Genomic DNA, 22,800 nt, shown 5'->3' on the forward strand with positions numbered 1-22,800 from the left:
TCCAGGAAGTGGGAGTTGTAATAGGCTGTTGAGTTCATTGAGGACCTGAATGCAGAGCCAGCAGAGCACAGTCCTCATGCCACGTCCATCAGGTGACTGCCTGTGGCTTGACGATTTGGATTATCTATAATCAGTGCAGTTGTGGTTAGCAGGAAGATCTTAAAGGTCCATTTTGCTCTAAAAATCTACATGACTCTACAAGATAATCTGCTCTAAACCCCCAGATAACAGGTATTTTATGACCCTGGCTGATGTCAAAGACAAGATGGCATTGAGTAAGAGAGGAACAGGAGGGCCTCCAAGTACTCCTCCTTGGTACTTTGATTTCTTCAGTCGTACTCTTGGAAGCAGGATAATTTCTAGATCTGTTCTCTATGTTAGCTGATAACAAGATGATATAACCACTCAACAGTAGCTCAGCCAATGATTAGAAAGTTGGAATTTTCAGTCTCTTAAAATTTTTCAGTCTCTTGGCCTTCCTCTTAATATAACTCCTTCATTTTAAACAGATTTTCAGCATTTTCTCCAGAGATGGCTAAATGACATCAGCACTGTGTTAACACTGGCAGACCCAACCTTAGAGCTCAAGAAGGGGTCACCACATGGGAAGATTTCAGGAGTACCTGAAAGATCCTGGTGTTCAAAGCCATCTAGCTCCTTTCCTTACAGCATGATTTCTTCTGTCTTCATTATTTTTTAAAAAGTTCCCTTTTTAAAAAAATTGAAATATAGTTGACACACAATGTTAGTTTCAGGTGCACAACATAGTGATTCAACAACTCCTTATGTTATGCTATGTTCATCACAAGTGTAGCTCTCATCTGTCACCATACAACACTATTGTAATACCACTGACTATATTCCTTATGCTGTACCTTTCATCTCTATAACTTATTCATTCCATAATGGGAAGCCTGTACCTCCCACTCCCCTTCACTCATTTTGCCCATCCCTTCCATCTCCTTCCTCTGTCAACCATCAATTTGTTCTCTGTATTTATGGGTCTGTTTCTGCTTCGTTTGCTCATTTGTTTTGTTTTGTTTTGTTTTTCCACATATAAGTGAGATGATATGGTGTTTATCTTTCTCTGACTTATTTCACTTTAGGTCCATCCATGTTGTCATAAATGGCAAGATCTCATTCTTTTTTATGGCTGAATAATATGCCATTGTAGGTATATACACACACATATGTACACACATATACATATGTATGTACACACACATATGTACACACATATACACACACATATGTACACACATATACACACACACATCTTCTTTATCCATTCATCTATGGATGAACACTCGGGCTTCTTCCATATCTTGGCAGTTGTAAATAATACTGCAGTAAACATAGGGGTGTATGTATCTCTTTGAATTAGTGTTTTTGTATTCTTTGGGTAAATACTCAGTAGTGAAATTACTGGATCATATGGTAGTTCTATTTTTAATTTTTTGAGGAATCTCCATGCTATTTTCCACAGTGGCTGCACCAATTTGCATTCCCATCAGAAGTGCATGAGGGTTCTTTTTTCTCCGTTTCCTCATCAACACTTGTTCTCTCTTGTCTTTTTGATTCTAGCCATTCTGACAGGTGTGAGGTGACATCTCATTGTGGTTCTGATTTGCATTTCCCCCGATCATTAGTCATGTTGAGCATCTTTTCATGTGTTTGTTGGCCATCTGTATATCTTCTTTGGAAAATCGTCTATCCAGGGCCTCTGCCCATTTTTTATTTGGATTTTTGGGGGGGGGGTGTTGAGTTGTTCTTCATTATGAACTATCCAACAAGTATCTATCAAATGCCTGCTGCATAACAGCCTATGAACCACTGTGCATTTGAATTATGAGTGAAGAGTGTTTTGGTTTGTTTGTGTGTTTGTTTCAGCTAGGTTACTGGTGTGCTGGAGAGGCTTTCTGTCGGTCTGACAGATGGCTGAGGACATCACAGAGGAGAATGGAATCTTTCTGGGGGTGAGAAAGGAGCAGGAAGGTCTTCTGTGTGTCATCTAACCTGTAGACAGTTTAAACAACCATAAAAAAAAGTGTGAATTTGAACTTTAGAAATAAAAACACATCTGGAATGAAAGTACACTGAATGGGATTACTAGCAGCTTAGACATTGCAGAAGAAAAGATTAGTAAACTTGAAGACATAACAATAGAAACTGTCCAAAATAAAACACAGAGTGGGGGGGGGTGATGGGGGGAAAGACTGGAAGAGAGAGAGAGAGAGAAAGAGAGAACAGTATTAAGAGATCCCTGGGATATCATCAAGTTGCCTAATATACATACAATTGGAGTCCTAGAAAGAGGGGATAGATGGGAGAGACAGAAAAAATATTTGAAGATACACTATTTTAAAAATTACATCTTTTTAAAAAAAAGATTTTATCTATTTATTTGAGAAAGAAAGAGAGCAAGCACAAGTGGGGGGCAGAGGGAGAGGGATCCTGGGATCACAACCTGAGCCAAAGGCAGATGCTTAACCGACCCGCCCAGGCACCCCTAAAATTTATACCTTAAAGTATCTTTCATTAATCTTCATCTTTTGGTACACAGAAACACAGTTGATTTTTGTATTTTGTTTTTGCATATTCTTGTGGAAATCATTCCTACCATCAATGTATAAGAAGTCCAGTTGCTCTGAAAACCCATTAGTACTTGGTACGGTCCTTAACTGTCCTGTAAACTGCTCTCTCATATAGAAACAGTCACCTTTTCACTGCCAAATCTAGCAGCTTCTCATTTGCCATCCTACCTGATTTTATACATCACTGAATATCACTGATCTCTCCTCCTCCTTACAGATTGGATCTCTATTTCACTTTTCCTCCTAGCTCACCAACTGCTTCTACTAAGTCTGCTGTCTCTTCTGGCTGTCCTATCAGAGCAACTGTTCTGACTTCCTGGGAGGATGGTGGTAAGCCTGGCAGGGATGGGTGGACATAGGAAGCTAGGTGGGTGGGTATGAGCTGTACAAGTTCCCAGGAAGGAGGTCTGGAAGAACATCTCAGGCTTGACCATGTTACATGTGAATGCAAATCCCAAGTGAAAAATTTCAGGCAGCCCATCCTTATAAGGAGCTCCTTTCCCTCCTCCACTTTTTTTTTTTTCTCTCTCATTAGGGCCTGCATCTACTATCTGCAGCTGAAGAAGCTAGATCTTTTGTGTCCTCAGATTCCTACTGAAATTGTTAAAAGAATGTATAAATAGGAGCAAATTGTATCAGCATAGGAAGTCCATGATCAGCATTAACTGTATACTAAAAACCAGGAGAAACTTCTGCTAACAACAGAACCTAGGACTTGGCTTGAAAAGGCCACTGGAGATAGAGTCATGATTCTCCCCAGTGAGAGAAAGCACCTTATCTGGGAAGACATTACTGCCTGTCTGAACCAGTGTTATCTCTAACTCTGAGAGATAAGAGTTCTGGAAGGAAGAAGTTGAGGGTGGATTGAAGGGTCATCTGGATATCTCACCTTCCTGTCTTTGTGGACCTTTGGCATTCGATCTCCACTGTTAGCGTGAAGGAGATCTGATGTTTTCTGTTGTCTGAAATGGGCACCTGAAACATATTTGGGTACTCTGTGGAGAAAGCATTCTTTTCTAAGCTAATACAATCCATCACAACTCCACAATTAAGCACCTGGCCATGTTTGGTTTAGGTTCCCTTCTCACTCTACCTGGGCTGACGGCTCTCAGAAATGGTCATCCCCAGGTTCACAGAGTCTGCCTCCATTGTAAGTTTGCTGGCCTCCATCTGATAGACCTTTCTCATGCCTTACATGGTTTTCCAGCTCCTATTTGGCTTTCCACTTTGGCTTATTGATAACCTTTTTGCTTTTCAGACTTAGTCATTCTTAGTTTAAGCTAGAATCTGACAGATGGTCTGAGGACCATCAAAGAATCAGGCTGGGCCACAATGTCAGCAGCACTGGTGATGGATTTTCTGAAACTTATCCTAAGCTTTCCATTCTCACTGCTAAATGCTAATACCCTAGACCATAGGAGTTTCCATAGCTCTGTATCCCTTAGTTGGAAGTTTCTGCATCCTGTGAATAAGGTCATTGAGAAAATGCACGAACACCTTTGCTGCTAAGCCTGACTTGTACTACCCACTAATGCTCTGTTCAGCTAGCACTACCCACCACCTTTACCCTACTCTTTCTTGCTGTCAGTTGAGGCTACAGGCAGTAAGCACAAGACATGAGGGCTATTGTTAGTCCATATCTGAAAAGCCACCCATGCACATACCTGGAGAATTTATCAGTGGGTACATACTTCACAGCAAACTATGGCCAAGGTATTATGTTTCACCATTTATCAGACAGATTTTTTCTCAATTCAGCTTCCAGATAGAACACAGTTACTAACCCTCAAATTGTACCATTATGTAAAGCAAAGAGCTAGGTAGGTAGTATTAACAAGATCCCAGGCCAAGCAGGATACCAAGACCATGAACTCCCACACCTCTATTCCCTGCTTCTCAATTGGCTTAAAAGGGTGTGAGAGTTTGTTTTCTCTTTTCCTTTGCAATGCCCCATATGGCTTTTTTTTTTTTAATTTTTTTACAAGGGAAGTCCAGTTTCAACTTGATATTCTAGGATCAGGTTGTTAATAGATTTTGCTAAAGTGATTGTTCTTATCTGATTTTTGGTGGCACCCACTGAACTTTGGTTCCCAGGAATTAGTCGAATGTGGTTACGAAGTGATGACAGAAATCGTTTCTAGGCATGTGATTTATATTTATTTTTGGACTAGTGCACCCCCTCTAATTTTGCAGTGGCTTTACTGAACTGGCATTTGACTGGGTATAATTTTAAATCAGGTTCACCTAGTGTATCAGTTTAGGTCCCAACAGGAAACAGATGGAATACTTAAATTCAGATTATAGGAGGGTTTATTTACAAAGAGACCATTACAAAGATGTGTGCAAGATGTAGCAGAGCCACAAGAAAGGATACTCCAAGAACCTGAAGTGGAAAGCAATAAACCACTACTACTCCTAGGCCTAAAGGGACAAGATGTAAGAGAACCCAGGAGAGTCAGATAAAGACCTCCTTGATACATTACCTCAGTCTTTTCATACACTCTGATCTCTTTGTGGGTCCCCCTGGTAGAACCCAATTAGATGAGCTGGAGGGTATGGGAGCCTGTAGTCCATAGGGTTAGGCTCCTAGGGTCCAGAGCCAGGTGAAGAGTGGATCTGGAGGGGCAAACCAAAGGTACCTGACACACACGGGACGTCTAAGATTAAAACTAAATTAGTTCCTTGATACACTTTGCAAATGATGTTGCAGAGATAATGAGGTCTCTCAGGCGCACTGATCCCTCCAAACAATCCTTTTTACTCACTACACTCTCTATTAAGCATGGAAAGGCAACAGAGTTCTTGAGATCCTAAAGTATCCTCTTGAACTGATTCAGTTAGGTGGTGATAAAATTTATTTTCTCTTTTCTCAGATTACCTGTATCTGGTAATATACACTCTACTCAGCTAACACAGGCTTGGGCTCCCTGCAAAGGGGAAATGAGGAGGAGGGAAGAGGGAAAAGGAAGGCTTTGGTTAAGGAAGAGGTAGCATCTCAGATGAGAGAGATAGCAGTGAAGAAAGAGTCATGGAAATCTGTGAACCAAGACCCTGGGCATCTGAACTTAGCGACTGGTCCCAGCCCTGGCCTGCCTCAGCATTGATGGCCAGCTGGGACCTTCTTGCTGGCCTCGCCTTTTTTGGACCTTCCAAGAGTTTGGAAATTGGAGATCTTTGCTCACATGACTTCAGTGTGCTGAGGATACCTAGGAAGGGCAGAGACGGGTGAGCCTGGCCCAGGTAAGATGCAGCATAGGCGGGTGGTTGAGAGCTCAGATTCTGAAGCCAGGCGGCCTGAGTTTGCATTCTGTCTATGCTCCTTATAGCTTCCGTGACCTTGGGAAATTTCTTAACTTCTCTGTTTTCCAGTTCCCACCTCTGTAAAATGGAAAAGATAACAGTAACCACCTCAAGAACTCTGAGGAGCAGTCAGGGAGTTACTGCTTGTAAAGTTCCAACAAAGAGCCCAGCACATAGAAAGCACAATATCAATGTCAAATCAAACTGGAATAGCTCTACTAGCCAGGCATCTTGGCTCAGGCCCTGCCCACCAGGGATTCTTGAGGGTGGTGGTGTTTTCCTTCCAATCTGTCAGTGCATGTCTGATTGACAGCTCAGGGGTAGGGGTTCGTGTGGTTTTTAGGGAAGAATGGTCAAAGCTGCCTCTGAGTATAGGCCCTTTTTTTATTTTTATTTTATTTATTTATTTATTTATTTATTTATCTATCTATTTATTTATTTTTTAAAGATTTTATTTATTTATTTGACAGAGACAGCCAGCGAGAGAGGGAACACAAGCAGGGGGAGTGGGAGAGGAAGAAGCAGGCTCATAGCGGAGGAGCCTGATGCGGGGCTCCATTGCATAACGCCGGGATCACGCCCTGAGCCGAAGGCAGAGGCTTAATGACTGCGCCACCCAGGCGCCCCAGGCCCTTTTCTGAATCTGGAAGCTATACAACCCCCTGTCCTTAAGGAACAAGGGAGAAGCAAGTCTCAAGAGTCTCTCCTGATGTGACTGGTGTCCACTTCTGTGGTAGGGGATTACTGAGGAGATTACTGATTACTAGTCCAGGTTGGGTAGGCCTATTCTGACCTCCTCCTTGCAAGGTTTGGTCTGACCTCTTTGCCGTGGCCACAATATTATCTACTATCCCCTGGCTACGTAACTTTCCTCATTAATAGAAAATTCTTCCTCCGGCCGGGTAATCTAAATTCTGGAAATTGATACAAATGGGATGAAGTAATTTTTGGTTATATATATCTTTACAGTTCCTTAAAGTTTAGGGGGAAATTTACTGTCCAGTGTATACTAAATTGGATTCATCTAACTATAGCAAGCACGTTTCCTTCGATCACAGGCCTGGGGTGAGACAATCACTTTCAGACTCTCTATGAAGTTCCTCTTTTCTGCCTATTCTCTAATAGATACACACAAAATGTTCGCACACACATACACACAAAAAGAATGTTCACAACAATGATAATTTGGAGAAACACACCAGACTACTACCTAAAATTTTCAATCCTTGATTTATTTGACCCAGAGAAGATAGAGCTAAAAAGACTTCACTCATTAGCAGGATGGATTCTGGAAGCCAAATTTTATTCACTTTAAGTACGATGAGTTCACAAAGAGAACAGCTCGAAATTCAACTCTGACCTGTTTAAAGCCTTTTGTCATTGTTGTTCCTGAGGGATCTCAATGGATAACATGTTCTTTTTCTTTTCTTTTCTTTTCTTTTGAGACCTCTCTTTTAATTTTCTTTCCTTGTCCAATACTCTGACCTGAGGAAGCCAGTTTGTGTATTGATTAAACATGTCTGGTACATCAAAGGGCCATCAGACCGTAAGTAGTTGATTTGTGGCTTAGCCTTTACTTTTGCTCTTGAAGTGGTTGGATATTGGGTAGAGATCCAAAGGGGACCAAAAGATCCAAAAGAATCATTTTCCTCCCTTTTATTATTCATTAGAATAATGATGACCAAGATTTGGTTATTCATTAGAACAGTCTTAAAGAATAAACCTTTAAAAAAATTTTTTTAGGGGTGCCTGGATGGTGCAGTCGTTAAGCGTCTGCCTTGGGCTCAGGGCGTGATCCCGGCGTTCTGGGATCGAGCCCCACATCAGGCTCCTCGGCTGGGAGCCTGCTTCTTCCTCTCCCACTCCCCGTGCTTGTGTTCCCTCTCTCGCTGGCTATCTCTGTCAACTAAATAAATAAAATCTTAAAAAAAATTTTTTTTAAAGATTTTATTTATTAGAGAGAGAGACAGGATGCACACAAGCCGAAGGAGGTACAGAAAGAAAGGGAGAAACAGATTCCCCACTGTGCAGGATTTGATGCAGGGCTCAATCCCAGGACCCCAAGATCACCGCCTGAGCCAAAGGCAGACATTGACCTGACTGAGCCACCCAGGCACCCCAAGAATAAACCTTTATATCTCATCTTACCAATACGAAATGAGGAAAAGGAAGTCATGTGACTCGTGTCCTCAGATTGGACTCTTTTAACTTCATTCTGTAAGAGTTGGGGGAGAGAGGTGAGAACCAGAGTCCAGAGAGCATTTGATCATCTTCACAGGAATCTGCATGTTCATCCGCATCCTCTGTCCACTCCAAACACCACAGTGCGCTGAGTTTGGGGTATGCAGGATGGGCATAATAACATAGCCAAGGGCCATGTGTTATTAATTAAAAATACATGTGTCTAGTATTGATTACAAAAGCATAGAACTAAGTTCTTAACAATCTCTGGAATTTGCTTCCCTGACAGTTTTGCTCCTCAGAGAAGTTTTAAAGTTCTCAGAAGCCTTAGACCACTTATTTTCAAACTCTAGGTTGTGATCCATTAGTGAACCTTGATATCAATTTGTGGATCCAGACCAGTGTTAAAGAAAGAACAAACAAAAAATAAAAAAAGGAAAGAAAGAAAAGAGAATACAATAGAGAATCCACATTACACATAATAATATTAAAGTATTGATTTATGACACTTTTATTTGTATGTATGTATGTCATCTAACCTGTAGACCATTTTTAAAAACCATATGGACTCTTTATATATCATTTCCCTGTTTCCCTCTGCTCCTCGCTCCATCTCACCCCAGATTTACTGTTAACGTCTTACGTTGATTCCACCCAGAGTACACGTACTCCCGTTTAAAAATCCAACCAGGTAATGGACAACTAGGATTCAGAACTCACATTGGAATAATGTTCTAATTGGTCCTAGGTGTCCTAAAGGGCAGTGTTTTGGGCCTGAGTCTTCAGTTTGTTTTTGGGATCTTGGTCATCAAAAATGATCCTTGATTTAATGCATTTCAATGTCTGGGAGACCAGATCCAGGTATGAGAAATTGAATGTGAGGGCTCTGCTCTTTTAGAAGAGCTCTTTCAGAATCCTAGAAAAATGAAAATTGGGGGAAACATGAGGAGGCTGTGCTGTGTCTTTTTAATGATGGTAGTAGGAGATCTGGTGGGAAAGGAAAGAGCATACTGGAGTACAACTAAGCATATACATAGGGGAGCTGAACAGCTGAGTCCTCTGTCACATAACGAGCAGCTCATAGGGATGTAGCCCACCTCCATGTGGTCATAGGGAGGCCAACCTCAGTAGCAGCAGTAGGCCCTAATCAGGCATGACACGATCCCATCTTCCCTCGTGTCCTTCCCGGCTTCACTCTTGTTCATGCTCTCTCTTTTTTTACTTTCAAATTTTCCTGAACTACACTGTGGCTGTCTCCAATTTTGATATGCCAGCCAAGAATGTCATTGCTTTTCAGGTCATATCTGTTTTTATGGGGGGCAATGAGAGTCAATGTTGGGGCAGGTAGAAAGTAGAGGATGAAAATGTGTGTCCAGGGGCACCTGGGTGGCTCAGTTGGTTAAGCATCTGACTCTTGATTTCTGCTCAAGTCATGATCTCAGGGTCCTGAGATCGAGCCCTATTTCAGGCTCTATGCTCAGCTGGAGTCTGCTTGGGATTCTTTCCCTCTGCCCCTCCCCCTGCTTGCGCGCTCTCTCTCTCTCTCTCTCTCTCTCTCACAAATAAATAAATAAATCTTTAAAAAAAGGAGAAAGAAAATGTGTGTCCAAGAGATGAGCCAGTGTATACATCAATTTGATTCTAAGACAATTTGATCCTATCAGTAAGCAGCACCAATCTCTTGCCCTTTGATCATTATCTTTGGAAATGTAAATGAAATAGGGGTTGGAGAGGAAGGCTCAGAAACATTTCCTTGTGACTTAGTACTGATGGGATGATAGATTTGTAATATACTTAAATGTATTCCTGAACTAGCTTATATTTAAATATCCACTGAGTATCTATACTGTATCAGCTGCTCTTGGGATGCTGAGAGCTTAATTCAGAGGCCTGAAACACAGTTCCCTTACGGCACACATGAGCGCATTCATCTCACCAGTCGCCCTATCATTCTCACTACAGTCCTTACCAATCATCCCTTTGTTTGGATGCGTGATGTCCATTCTCTGCTACCTGGGCCTTGTGCAGTGGATAGTTCAGAAGGTGAGCCATTGTCCTATACCAGTCAGGAAGTGGCCTTTCATCTTGTGATCTGTCAAGAGGCATAAAGATGACATCTATTTTGGAAAAATGTGTATGTGTAAGATGTAGCGTGGTAAAATCAACGTGAAAGGCAAAGCCTTTCAAGCACGCGGGGTTTCAGATGGTGAGGTCCGGGGTCTGTGTGAGCTGAGGGGCGGAGTAGGGGCAGAAGATAAGCTGGACTACTATTTCACAATGAGTTTTAAGCTACTTGTTCTGGAAACCAGGAATCCTGAGTTCTGGTCCAGACTCTGTCTGTAACTTGCTTTCTAGCCTTGGGCTTGCCAGTCTACTTCTCTGGGCCTCAGTTTCCTTACCAGTAAAATGGAGGAGGGGTTTTGTGGTATACTCTCCAAGATTCCTGCTAATGTTAATGCTTAAGGTCTTTATATCCCTTTAGGTAAGCTGGGTTTTGCAAATCACCACAGGTACCACTGCCACAGACCCCCTAGCTGTGGCAGGAAGCATCTTTGTGGGATTGGTAAGCACCCTAAGGCCTTTGATCTTCTTTTTTTTGGGAAACACAAAGTGTGGCAGAAAGCAGGTTGAGAAAAGTATGTTTTCTTTCTAATAAGTCAAATATCTGAGGACAGTATGGGCAGCCAATAACTGATAAAAGAAAACTTGGAAGCTCAAAGGAAATTCTGCTTATTGCTTTCACACTTCATACCTAATAATGTTTATCTGGGCGTACTTAATTTGGTTATCCTTCACCACTGATTCGACTTCTTACACTGGAATGTATGGAAATGTCCTGGTCCAAATCTTCTTCAGGGGCTATGCACGATGTTAGCTCTATATTCTGGTTTTTCCCTGTGACCCCTGTTTTCCAGGGTTTCTAAGGAGACAATAGCTTGCCTTGCTCAGGGCTAACACGAAGGCTCTCTCTCATAATACTTGTTTGATACATTTGTATGGAGTAGGTGCTCAATATATGCTATTGACTGATCAGCTCAATGCTAGGGACAATGGCTTGTCAAATTGACACAGAGTTAGTATTGAGGTCTTTCTCTCTCAAGGCCTTGGGCAGATAAACTGTTTCTGAGATGTTCTTAGGGTACTTCTGTACACTTCTACCATAGCGATCTACATTTTGCTGAAATTATGCATTATCAGCTTAGTTTCTTCTGCTAGACTCCTAACAGCAGAAGTTTACCTTATTCATATTAATATTCCTATCACTAAATGATAAATAACATTATTTTAGCTCAATACTAGATACAGTTTACATAGTTGGGTCTTCATAATTTCATAACATTTTAAATTTCATAACATTTTCACAAACATTATTTTTTTCAATTGAAGTATAATTGACACACAATGTTACAACAAACATGGTTTCTTTTGATTCTGTCATCAATACTGGACTTTAATCATTTATTTGCGATTAATTTAATAAGTACTTTTCAAGCAACTAATATGTACTCCATAAGGTCATTCATTAAGTATATGGCTTCAGACACTGCGAACACACAAAAGAAATGTACCAGTTCTCTTCTATAGCATTTTAAAATTTAAATGGATGAGACAAACTCGTGGGAAAACAGACGAGAACAATGCCAGCCAGGATACGAGTAGGTGTCAGAAGGAGTGAGGTAAACACTGGGAAGCTCTGAGAGCAGAGTTGGGTGCTGGAGGGGCACTCACACTGAAGGGATGTGTCCTGGGGGATGGGGTAGGCACTCTCGGGCTGGGAGCTGCACCCTCTTGAAGCTACCAGCAATGGAGCCATGGACGCCATAGGCCTTGTTGATAATGCAGCAGCCATCCTGATTGCCTCTTTTGGCTGTGTTGTCCTTCATCAGTGCTGCCCTCTGCTGGCTAGAAGAATTGACAGACATACAGGATCCCCCTTTCCAAGTGAAGGTTGGGCTATCTATCCCTCTAAAGTGCGGTTAGTAGTCCTTAAACTGTGCATATTGTGACCCATAGTAAGATAAGAGAGAACATGGTTAGGAGAAGGGTGGAGACTGAGTCAAGGCTCCAGAGAGAGTCCTTGGCTCCTGGCCTCCTTTCCCTGGGATACCTCTTTCTTTCACCCAGGTCATCTGCTCCTGGAAGTGGAAGGGTAGAGGAAGAAGGAAGGAAGGGTGTTTTCCCTGATAAGAAGGTACTGTATTTATTGTGATTGGAATGTAGATGGGTTGTAGGTAAAGGTTTGGCAGTGGTCCTAAGTGGCTAAAAAATTATGGGCTGCTTCTGACAGAAATGAGGAAGACTGAGAGAGGATAAAGTTGTCTTGATAAGGGGCGCCTGGGTGGCTCAGTCCGTTAAGTGGTTAAGCATCTGCCTTCGGCTCAGGTCATGATCCCAGGGATCAAGCCCTCAGTCGGGCTTCCAGCTCAGCAGGGAGCCTGCTTCTCCCTCTCCTCCCCACTTGTGCTCTCTCTGCTCTCTCTCTCTCTCAAATAAATAAAATCTTTAAAAAAATAGTTGTTTTGATAAAACCATGAGGCATTTAGATAGTGTAAACATGAACTTGCTTACCAAATTCTGGGATATTATTAGAATAGAATGTAAGGAGTTTGGAAGTCACTACTCCATCCTAAAAACAACTGAAAAAACAAACAGGCTGAAAAGCCAACAGCACTTCTTGGATCTACAGGAGAGGTGAGAACATAAGGCAAACCACGGCCCCCAAGTTCTCTGGGGGGTACCAGTCACAGAGGACTTCCCCATACTTTTGTGAGTTTTACCTCCAGTACCTAGACCAGGTTCTCATAGTCCTATTGGACAAAAGTCCTCTAATGCTTTGGCAGGGAAAGGGGAAAATGTACAATTTTGAAACCAGAGAATTCTGTTCTTTTTAACAAGGATTTCCCTCAGGGGAAACTAGTTAACCAGGGCCTAACCTTCTGGGGTATTATCAGGGCCTACCTGACCTGGGAGAAGAGAAATACCCAACTCCAGCCCACTCTAGTCATCCTGTCCCACCTAAGGAGGGAGAAAAAAAACTAAGAAACACTTGTGAAGTTTACAGTCTAGATGCACAGGTCACTAAAAGACCAAGATCTAATCATAGAACTATAGCACACTTCCCCCTCCTTTACCCCTTACTACCACATTACTAAAGGTCTATTTATAGCAGTTCTTTTATGGGTACATCATTCCTGGCTATCAAGAAGAAATTACAAGGCACACTAAAAGTCAAAAAACACAACTTGAAGACATCCTGCCATGTCTGGATGTTGGAATTACCACAATGGGAATTTTAAACAACTACAATTATTATGCAAAGGACACCAATGGGTAAAGTGCATAGAGTGCAAGAACAGATGGGCAATGTAAGCAGAGATATAGGAATCCCAAGGGGGAAAAAAATGCTACAGATCAAAAAACACTATAAACTGTAACAGAAATGAAGAATGCCTTTGATGAGCTTATTAGTAGACTGGACACAGCTGAAGAAAGAATTTCTGAGCTTGAAGATATTATCAATAGAAACCTTCAAAACTGAAAGCAAACGGAACAAAGACTGAAAAAAAAACAAACCCACAGAATATCCAAGGACTGTGGAACAACTACCAAAGGTGTAACATACACATTATGGGAATGCCAGAAAGAGAAAAAAGGAATAAAAGAAATATTTGAAACAATAATGGCTGAGAATTTCCCTAAATTAATGTCAGACACCAAATCACAGATCCAGGAAGCTCAGAGAACACCAGACAGGATAAATGCCCCCCAGAATTATACCTAGGCATATCATTTGAAATCACAGAAAGTCAAAAAGGAAAGAAAAAATACTGAAAGAAGCCAACAACAACAAAAAGTTATTATTAAGCTAAAAGCACTATTTACAGAACACAAAAAGATTTGAGGAACTAGAATGTTTGGTACTGCCAAAGCAAAAGATGTGTGTATTAGTAGTGATACATAGGTAAATGAAAAGAGTTCTGGAAGATGAGGTTGAAAGATCTTTTAAAACCTTGTATGAAATGCTAAGAATTTAGATTTTGACCGACAGAATTTTGAACACTGGCATGTTAAGATGTTTTTTCCAAAGATCATTCTGGTAGCCACTTGGATGTCAGGGAGACCAATAAACACATCACTGTAATGCCCAAGTGAGACACGATGAGAGCTGATCCTAGGTGGTTGTGAGGGTGGAGATGCACTAGACCAAGGAGAATCAATAGGATTGGTCGTTGCTAGATGGTAGAGAAAGGTGGTGAGGATGGGAAAGGACTCATAATGACTTCTTTCTGGTTTGGACAAGTAGGTCTAAGGGGTACCATTCTTTCACTGTGAAGAACAGGACTTGTTTCAGGAATAGAAGTAAAGTGAAGAGATTATGGCTTAATTCGGTTGTATTTGTTGACTTGAAGGTACCTGAGGGACCACCATATGAAACTATTCACAAGCCAACTGGAGTCTGGAGTTCAGGAGAAAAATCAGAGCTGGAGATGGATTTGGAAGTTATCATTAAGTAAGTGATTCGTTCACTCTACAGGTAGATGTTCATATGCTAGCTGCTTAACAGGTTACTATGCCAGATCAACAGATGTTACCCTCCTGTGTTTGGAGTTTATCATCAGACAGGGCACCCATCAACCTCTGAAAAAATAATCCTTTTGATGTATTATTAAAGATGAATTACAAATTGGATGGATCACGGTCTGGCATAGTTTTGATTCCTATGTTCTTGTGGCAGTTCAGTGGCTGTCATTATAAGCACAATTTTAAGTAAATGAATACAGTGAAAATTGCTAATTTTTGTTTAACAATGAGTTGTCTTTACATCACTAAACTTCCCTAAAAATTTAATAAAATATTCTTCCTGCTCATTTCTGCCTTCAAAACTGCAACTGACTTTTTGCCTAAAGTCACTTCCTGAGCATTTAGAATCTGAAAGAGATCATGTTTTTGTCCACTTCATTTTTACTAAGCAAGTCTGGAGTGACTGCAGACCAAGATGGATGCATAAGGGCTCCAGAATTTCCCTTCTCCCATAGATGCGTTGAATGTACAGCTACACATGGAGTAATTCCGTCTGAGAGAAATCCAGAAACTAGTGGCCGAATGACTCCTACATATCAGACAACTGAAAAAATACTCACATCTAATTGGGTAGGGAAATCTGAGACAGTCTCCCCATGAACTGCAGCCTGGGGACAGCGCCATACAATCCAAGAGAACTTCTAACTCCCATCTTCTCCCTGTGAAGGAAAGAGGTTGAGCCGCACATCTAGTGCCCCAACTTTCAAGGCTCCCTACCGTGAGTGGTGGGCTCCCCAAACACCTAGCTCTGAAAGCCTACCGGGCTGGGGTTCCTGAGTCCCACAGAACTATAGCGAATAAAGAAGCCATTCTTAATAGCACATGACTACTCGCTGTGTCTATGCCTCCAAGCCCCAGTGCAGAAGGAGCTGGCAAAAATGCCCATTTCCTAGTCTTTCTCTGGAAGGGGTTTGACTATATACTTTACATGCTGCTGCCTGAGGGTCCAGCTTCTAATTAGCCTGTATCTAAGTGCTGACCATCTTCCTGGAGCTTGAACAAGCTGGTAGGCACTACCCCACATTCCCCCCAAGATCACTCCAATGGTAAAACCCGGTCATCAGCATCTCTCCGGAAGAAGCTTGTACACATGTCTGGTGCCACAGCTTTTGTGGCTGCCACCCGAGGGAGGAACTTCCAGATTGCCTGGATCTGATAGCCAACAGGACTTGCATTCATGAATATCACAGGACTGAAACAGACAAAGAAGCTGTTGTTAATGGACTTGTGCAAGAGCACTCACTGTGACTATACCCTCAGGGCTCAGTGCAGGGGGAGCAGGCAAAAACACCCATCTCCCAGTCTTTTTCTGGAAGAGGTCTGACTGCATACTTTACAAGCCACTGCCTGAGGATCCAGCTTCTAATCAGCGTGCATCTAGGGGGTGACTGTGAGCCTCCCTGGAGTTCACTTTTCCCCTCCAGCTCCCTCCAACAATAAAATAAAGTTGCCAGCTTCTCCTTGGAAGAGCTTGTATACATATCTAGCATCCCAACTTTTATGACTGCCACCCAAGGGATGGGCCCCCAAGTCACCTAGCTCCGATAGTAAATGGGGCTTGCATTCCTGAGCACAACAGAACTATGGCAAACAAAGACACAGTTTTCAAGTGGGTGCAGAAGCAATCCCAGTAGCTATCCAGCCAGGCTCAGCATAGAGGGAGCAGGCAAAAATGTTCATTTCCCAGTTTCTCCCTGAAAGGGGTTTAACTGCATACTTTCCCGCCTGGTACCTAAGGGTCTGGCTTCAGCCTGTATGTACGTGCTGACTGCAATCCTTCCATTTGGGACACTAAAGAGGCCCACACTGAAACACATTATAATTAAATTGTCAGAAGTTAAATATAAAGGGAGATTCTTAAAAACAGAGAAAAGCAATTTGTTACATGGAAGGGAACCACCATTAGACTACTAAATGATTTTGTCAGCAGAAAGCTTGCAGTATAAGATCTCAAAATAAGCAACCAAATTTAACACTTCAAGGAACTAGAAAAGAACAAACTAAGCTCAAAGTTAATAGACGAAAGGAAATAACAAAAATCAGAACAGATATAAATGAAATAGAGGCAAAAAAGACAAAAGAGATGATCAAAGAAACTAAGAGCTGGGTTTTTTTTTTTTTTGAAAAGATAAAATGGATAAAATTTTAGCTAAGAGAGAAAGAAGACTCAAAATTGGAAATAAAAGAGGAGATATCACAATTGATAACACAGAAAGGATCATCTGAACAATTATACCCCAACATATTAGATAACCTAGAAGAAATGGATATATTTCTAGAAAGGTACAACCTACCAAGACTGAATCATGAGGAAACAAATTCTAAAGAGATTGATTGATTACTAGGAAGGAGAGACTGAGTCAGTAATCCAAATCCTCTCAACAAATAAAAGCCCAGGATCAGATGGGTTCACTGGTGAATTCTACCAAACAGTTAAAATAGATTTAATATGAATCTTCTCAAACACTTCCAAATAACATAAGAGGAGCAAATACTTCCAAACTCATTTTATGAGGCCAGCATTACCCTGATACCAAAGCCAGACAGGAACAGCACAAGAAAAGAAAATTACAGGCTAACATTCCTGATGAATATAGACGCAAAATTTCTCGACAAAATATTAGCAAACCAAGTTCAACAGTACATTAAAAGAATTGTACACCATGATCAAGTGGGATTTATTTCTGGGATGCAAGGATAGTTCAACATGTGATATACCAGTTTAACAAAATGAAGGATAAAAATGATGTGATCATCGCAATAGATGCAGAAAAATCATTTAACAAAATTCAATATCCTTTCATGATAAAAACTTCCAACAAATTGGGACAGATGGAATGTACCTCAACATAATAAATGCCATATATGAGAAATTCACAACTAACATCATACTCAACAGTGAAAAGCTGACCACTTTTCCTCTAAGGTCAGGAATATGACAAAGATGCCCACCTTCATCACTTTCATTCAACACAGTACTGGAAGTCAGGGCCAGAGCAATTAAGCAAGGGAAAAAAAAAAGGCACTCAAAGCAGAAAAGAAGAAGTAAAATTATCTCTGTTTGCAGATGACTTGATTTCATATATAGAAAACCCTAAAGACTCCACCAAAAACAGTAAGACCCAATAGATGAATTCAGTAAGTTCAGGACATAATCAATATACAGAAATCAGTTGTTTCCCTACACTAACAATCAACTATTGGAAAAAGAAAGAAGTAAAATCCCATTTAAAAAAAAAATCCCATTTACAGAAGCATCAAAAATAATAAGATACTTAGGAAAATTTTAACCAAGGAGACGAAAGATCAGTACACTGAGAACTATAAAACACTGATGAAAGAAATTTAAAAAGACAGAAATGGAAAGATACTCCGTGTTTCTGGACTAGAATTAATATTGTTAAAATGTCCATACCACCCAAAGTGATCTACAGATTCAGTGCAATCCCGATCAAAATTCCAATGGCATTTTTCATAGAAAGAGAAAAAACAATCCTAAAATCCATGTGGAACCACAAAAGATCCTGAATAGCCACGCAATCTTGAGAAAGAACAAAGCTGGAAGCATCACACGTCTTGATTTCAAGCTATATAACAAATCTATAGTATCACTATAGTGATTCGCATAAAAACAAACACATAGAGTAATGGAACAGCATAGAGAACCCAGAATTAAACCCATGCATATGTCGTCAATTCATTTTCAACAAAGGAGCCAAGAACATACAATGGGGAAAGGACAGTCTCTTCAATAAATGGTGCAGGAAAACTGTTTATCTACATGCAAAGGAATGAAGCAGGATTCCTATCTTATGCCGGCATATACACAAAAATCAACTCAAAATGGATTAAAGACTTGAAATAAGGCCTGAAACCTTAGAACTCCTAAAAAAAAAAAAAAAAACAAAACATAGTGGATAAGCTCCTGACATTGGTCTTGGCAATGATTTTTTGGATGTGATGCCAAAAGCACAAACAACAAAAGCAAAAATAAACAAGTAAGACTACATAAAACTAAAAAGTTTCTTCATAACAAAGGAAACTATCAACAAAATGAAAAGTCAACATACAGAATGGGAGAAAATATTTGCAAACCACATATCCAGTAAGGGGTTAATATCCAAAATATACAAGGAAACTTATACAACTCAAAAGCAAAAGTACCATAATCCAATTAAAAATGGGCAGAGGAACTGACTAGACAGTTTTCTAAAGAAGACATCCAAATGGCCAACAGGTACATGACAAGGTGCTCGACATCATTAATTAGCAGGGATATGCAAATCAAAATCAAGGAGATACCACCTTATACCTGCTGGGATGGCTATTATCAAAAAGACAGGAGACAATAAGTACTGACAAGGATGTGGAGAAAAGGAAACCCTTATACCCTATAGATGGTAATGTAAAATGGTGCAGCCTCTGTGGAAAAGAATATGGAGATTTCTGAAGAAATTAAAAATGAAATTACCATATGATCCAACAATCCGCTTCTGGGTATACATCTAAAGGAAATGAAATCACTATCTGTACTCCCATGTTCATTGCAGCATTATTCACAGTAGCCATAGTATGGAAATAACCTACATATCCACTGACTGATGAATGGATAAAGAAAACGTGGTATGTATACACAAAGGAATATTATTCATTGTTATAAAAGAAGATCCTGGTATTTGCAACAACATGGATAAACAATTATGCTATGTGAAAGAAGTCAGACAAAGACAAATACTGCATGGTATCATTTATATGTGGAATCTAAAAAAAAAAAAAGTCCAAAACAGAATCAGAGTTGAATGGTGGTTGCCTCAGATTGGGGATTAGGGGAAATAGGAAAAGACCAGTATAAAGCTACAAACTTTCAGATATAAGATGAGTAGGATCTAAGGATCTAACATATAACATGGTGACTGTAGTTGATAACACCGTATTATATAACTGAAATTTGAAACTTGGTAAGAGACTAGAACTGAAGTGTTCTCACCAGAAAAGAAATAAAGGAAGGGAGGGAAGAAAGAAAAAGATAAATATGTGAAGTGATGGATATGTTAATTAACTCAATGTTGGGAATCCTTTCACACATATATATATGTCAAATCATATTATACACTCAATATATTACAATTATAGTTCTTTTTTAAATTTATGTATTTATTTGAGAGAGAGCGTGCAAGCGGGGTGGGGTGCGGAGTGGGGGAGGGGCAGAAGGAAAGAGAAAATCTCAAGCAGACTCCCCACTGAGCACATAGCCAGAGGTGGGGTTCAATCCCCAATCCTGAGATCATAATCTGAGCCAAAACCAAAAGTCAGCCACTCAACCAAGTGAGTCACCCAGGCAATCCTACAATTGCATTTCTCAGTTACACCTCAATAAAGCCAAAACAATAAATAAATACATACATATAAATACATAAAGTTAATTAATTAATTAAGCAGGAGCTGTTTTCTTTTCTCAAGAGGAAAATGGCTTTGGAATACCACCTTAGTTTTTAGAATAAATTGAATTATATATCACATTACAAGGCATAAATTTTGCCTCAGTTATATGGATCCATCTATAGGTTTTCGTTCTTGTTTTTCTTCAGCTGTTTGGTAAAACTTATTGATACACTTGTTGCATTGTTTTTATCTGACCTACTATGTATCTCTTTGGCTTTTCATTCCAGTTCTTCTCTGAATGGCACCAACCTTCCTGCCCCACCCCTCCGCCTGCATCTCTGGGAAGATAGAGTTCGGTGCCATAGCCCTTGCTAACTGCTGTGAGTTCTATGCCAATGCTGTCTGTGCCTAAAGCTGGTCCATTTCCATAACAGTCCTGATCTTGATGATCTTTTGATGGCAAAGATGTTTACGTGCTTAGAGTTCCCACTCTACAATTAAGTCACCATGATCTTTAACAGTAAATGTAAAAATTTCATTTTGGTTCACTGTACCCCAATAATGAAAATTAGCATATATCTTTCCATTATTTGGCTGACCCAAATAGGAAATTCCTTATGGGCTCTGTCTGAGCTTAGATTTGAAATAAAAAATATTACCATATCAAAAAAGTCTTGCAAATCTTGCTTCAAGCTGCCATCTTAATAATTATGTGATGCAGTGTGCTGTAAAAGTGATTTGGTATATAACATGTACTGAGGTGAAAAACTATATTTCTTGGAGTTCTGTGGGTGAGCTGGGTTTATGGTACAAAAGTAGATACGAAAGTTACATGAATATTTAATGATACAATTTTCTGGTTGTCACACATTTGTAAATCTTCAACTCCTTAACATCATTACACAGGAAACAAAAAATATTTCCTGTATGCAAACTTGCAAGGAACATCCGTTTCTTAAAGGCCCTTACTTTGATGGGGTGTTTTGTTTTAGTGACAGATTTGCTTCAAGTGTACAGAGAATCCTTTAAAACAATGGATTTCAGCGGGAAGAAGCGGAAGTTTTTGCCACCCAGGGGACATTTGGCAATGTGGACATTTGGCAAGGTCTTGAGACAGTTTTAGTTGTCACAACTGGGGGGATGCTACTGACATCTACTGGATAAAGGCCAGAATTGCTGCTAAACATCTTCAAATGCATAGGTTCAGTCCCCACAACAAATTCTCTGGGCCCCATGTCTTCAGTGCTAGGTTTTCTCCCTCTCCTTCTCCCTCTGCCCTGCCCCTCTCCGCGTGTGCGCGCTGGTAATTCCCTCAAAGACAGAATTGACTTCATTTAACAAGTTACTTTTATCAGCTCTCTGAATGTGGAGCTCCATAAGGGCAGAGACCAAGTCTGCTTGATTTGTTACCAAAGCCCTAGGAGGTAGCACTGCGCCTAACACACACACACACACACACACACACACACACACACACACACACACACACACAGAGAGGTTTAATATTTGTTGAAAAACAAAAAAAGATGAAATTCCAACGGTTTGGGCACGAATACCTGGGGCACAACAAAAGGAGAGGAAATGTCTGCCAAATCAAAGAACACACATAAAGCACTTATACTTCCTTGTACAAAATAAGTTTTTAATCAGTGTTAGTTATTATTGCTACATAGGGTGGGGTTTATGTATAGGTAAAAATGGGAAGGCAAAGAGAGAAAGAAACAAACAAACAAACCATGGAGCAAAATGATGCTGGGCTAGGGCTGTTTGTGAAGAGATGGCCAGTGAGGATTTCTCAAAGGCAGAGTGGGGCAAAGGGCATTTAAGAACAAGGATACCTGGGGCACCTGGGTGGCACAGCGGTTAAGCGTCTGCCTTCAGCTCAGGGCGTGATCCCAGCGTTATGGGATCGAGCCCCACATCAGGCTCCTCCGCTATGAGCCTGCTTCTTCCTCTCCCACTCCCCCTGCTTGTGTTCCCTCTCTCGCTGACTGTCTCTATCTCTGTCAAATAAATAAATAAAATCTTAAAAAAAAAAAAAAAAGAACAAGGATACCTACCTCATATCTACCCTGCTGTAACCCCACCAGCTTTACCTTCAAATCTTTAGTAAAAGTCTGCTAGATACATGTTCTGCTGCCAGTGGTATTTTGGAGAATTCAAGAATCTAGATGGTGTGCAGTGTAGATGGTGTGGTATGGGCAGTCCAGTCAGCAGAGAGTCTCATTTTACAGAGGATGGGGGTGCAAAACCATTTCCATTAAATCTTATAGGATGGGGGATTCTCCAGTGGGTTGGGTGACTTTTGGAACATCAAGACAGCTAAACCTCGAATTAACACTTTTATGGTTATATTTATTTCATGTCCTCTCAGCTGGATTGTAAATTTTTGCAACTAGAAATGACAAGAAACGAGTTGAATTTGTATGGCACTTTTCTATGTATAAATTTCTTTCTTTCTTTTTTTGAGGGATAGAGGGAGAGGAAGAGAGAGAGAATCTAAAGCAGGTTCCATGCCCAGCATGGAGCCCAAAGTGGGACTCGATCTCAGGACCCTGAAATCATGACTTGAGCCGAAATCAAGAGTTGGACGCATAAGCGGCTGAGCCACCAGGTACCCCTGTGCTAACTCATTGGAACTAATGAAACCTTCTGGGGTAGGTGTGATGGTGTCACTCCCCACCCCTCCATTTTAAAGACAAGGAAATTCAGGCAGAGAGATGTTAAATACTTGCTCTTGGTTATAAAGCTAACAAGGACC

General features: G+C 40.7%; 1 long non-coding RNA gene across 1 annotated transcript in view; it reads left to right on the plus strand.

Annotated features, from left to right (window-relative positions):
* LOC123801953 (uncharacterized) overlaps window positions 1-20,730 on the plus strand; it is a 39,224-nt gene extending 18,494 nt beyond the window's left edge. The window contains exons 4-5 of the long non-coding RNA XR_006782383.2: window positions 14,486-14,586; window positions 20,327-20,730. This is a non-coding gene — a long non-coding RNA (uncharacterized LOC123801953). The remainder of the gene's footprint in view (window positions 1-14,485; window positions 14,587-20,326) is intronic.
* Window positions 20,731-22,800: the final 2,070 nt, after the last annotated feature.

The sequence above is a fragment of the Ursus americanus genome, chromosome 36 (genome assembly GCF_024610735.1).
Source record: "Ursus americanus isolate L20-20 chromosome 36, mUrsAme1.1.p, whole genome shotgun sequence".
Lineage (NCBI taxonomy): Eukaryota > Metazoa > Chordata > Mammalia > Carnivora > Ursidae > Ursus > Ursus americanus.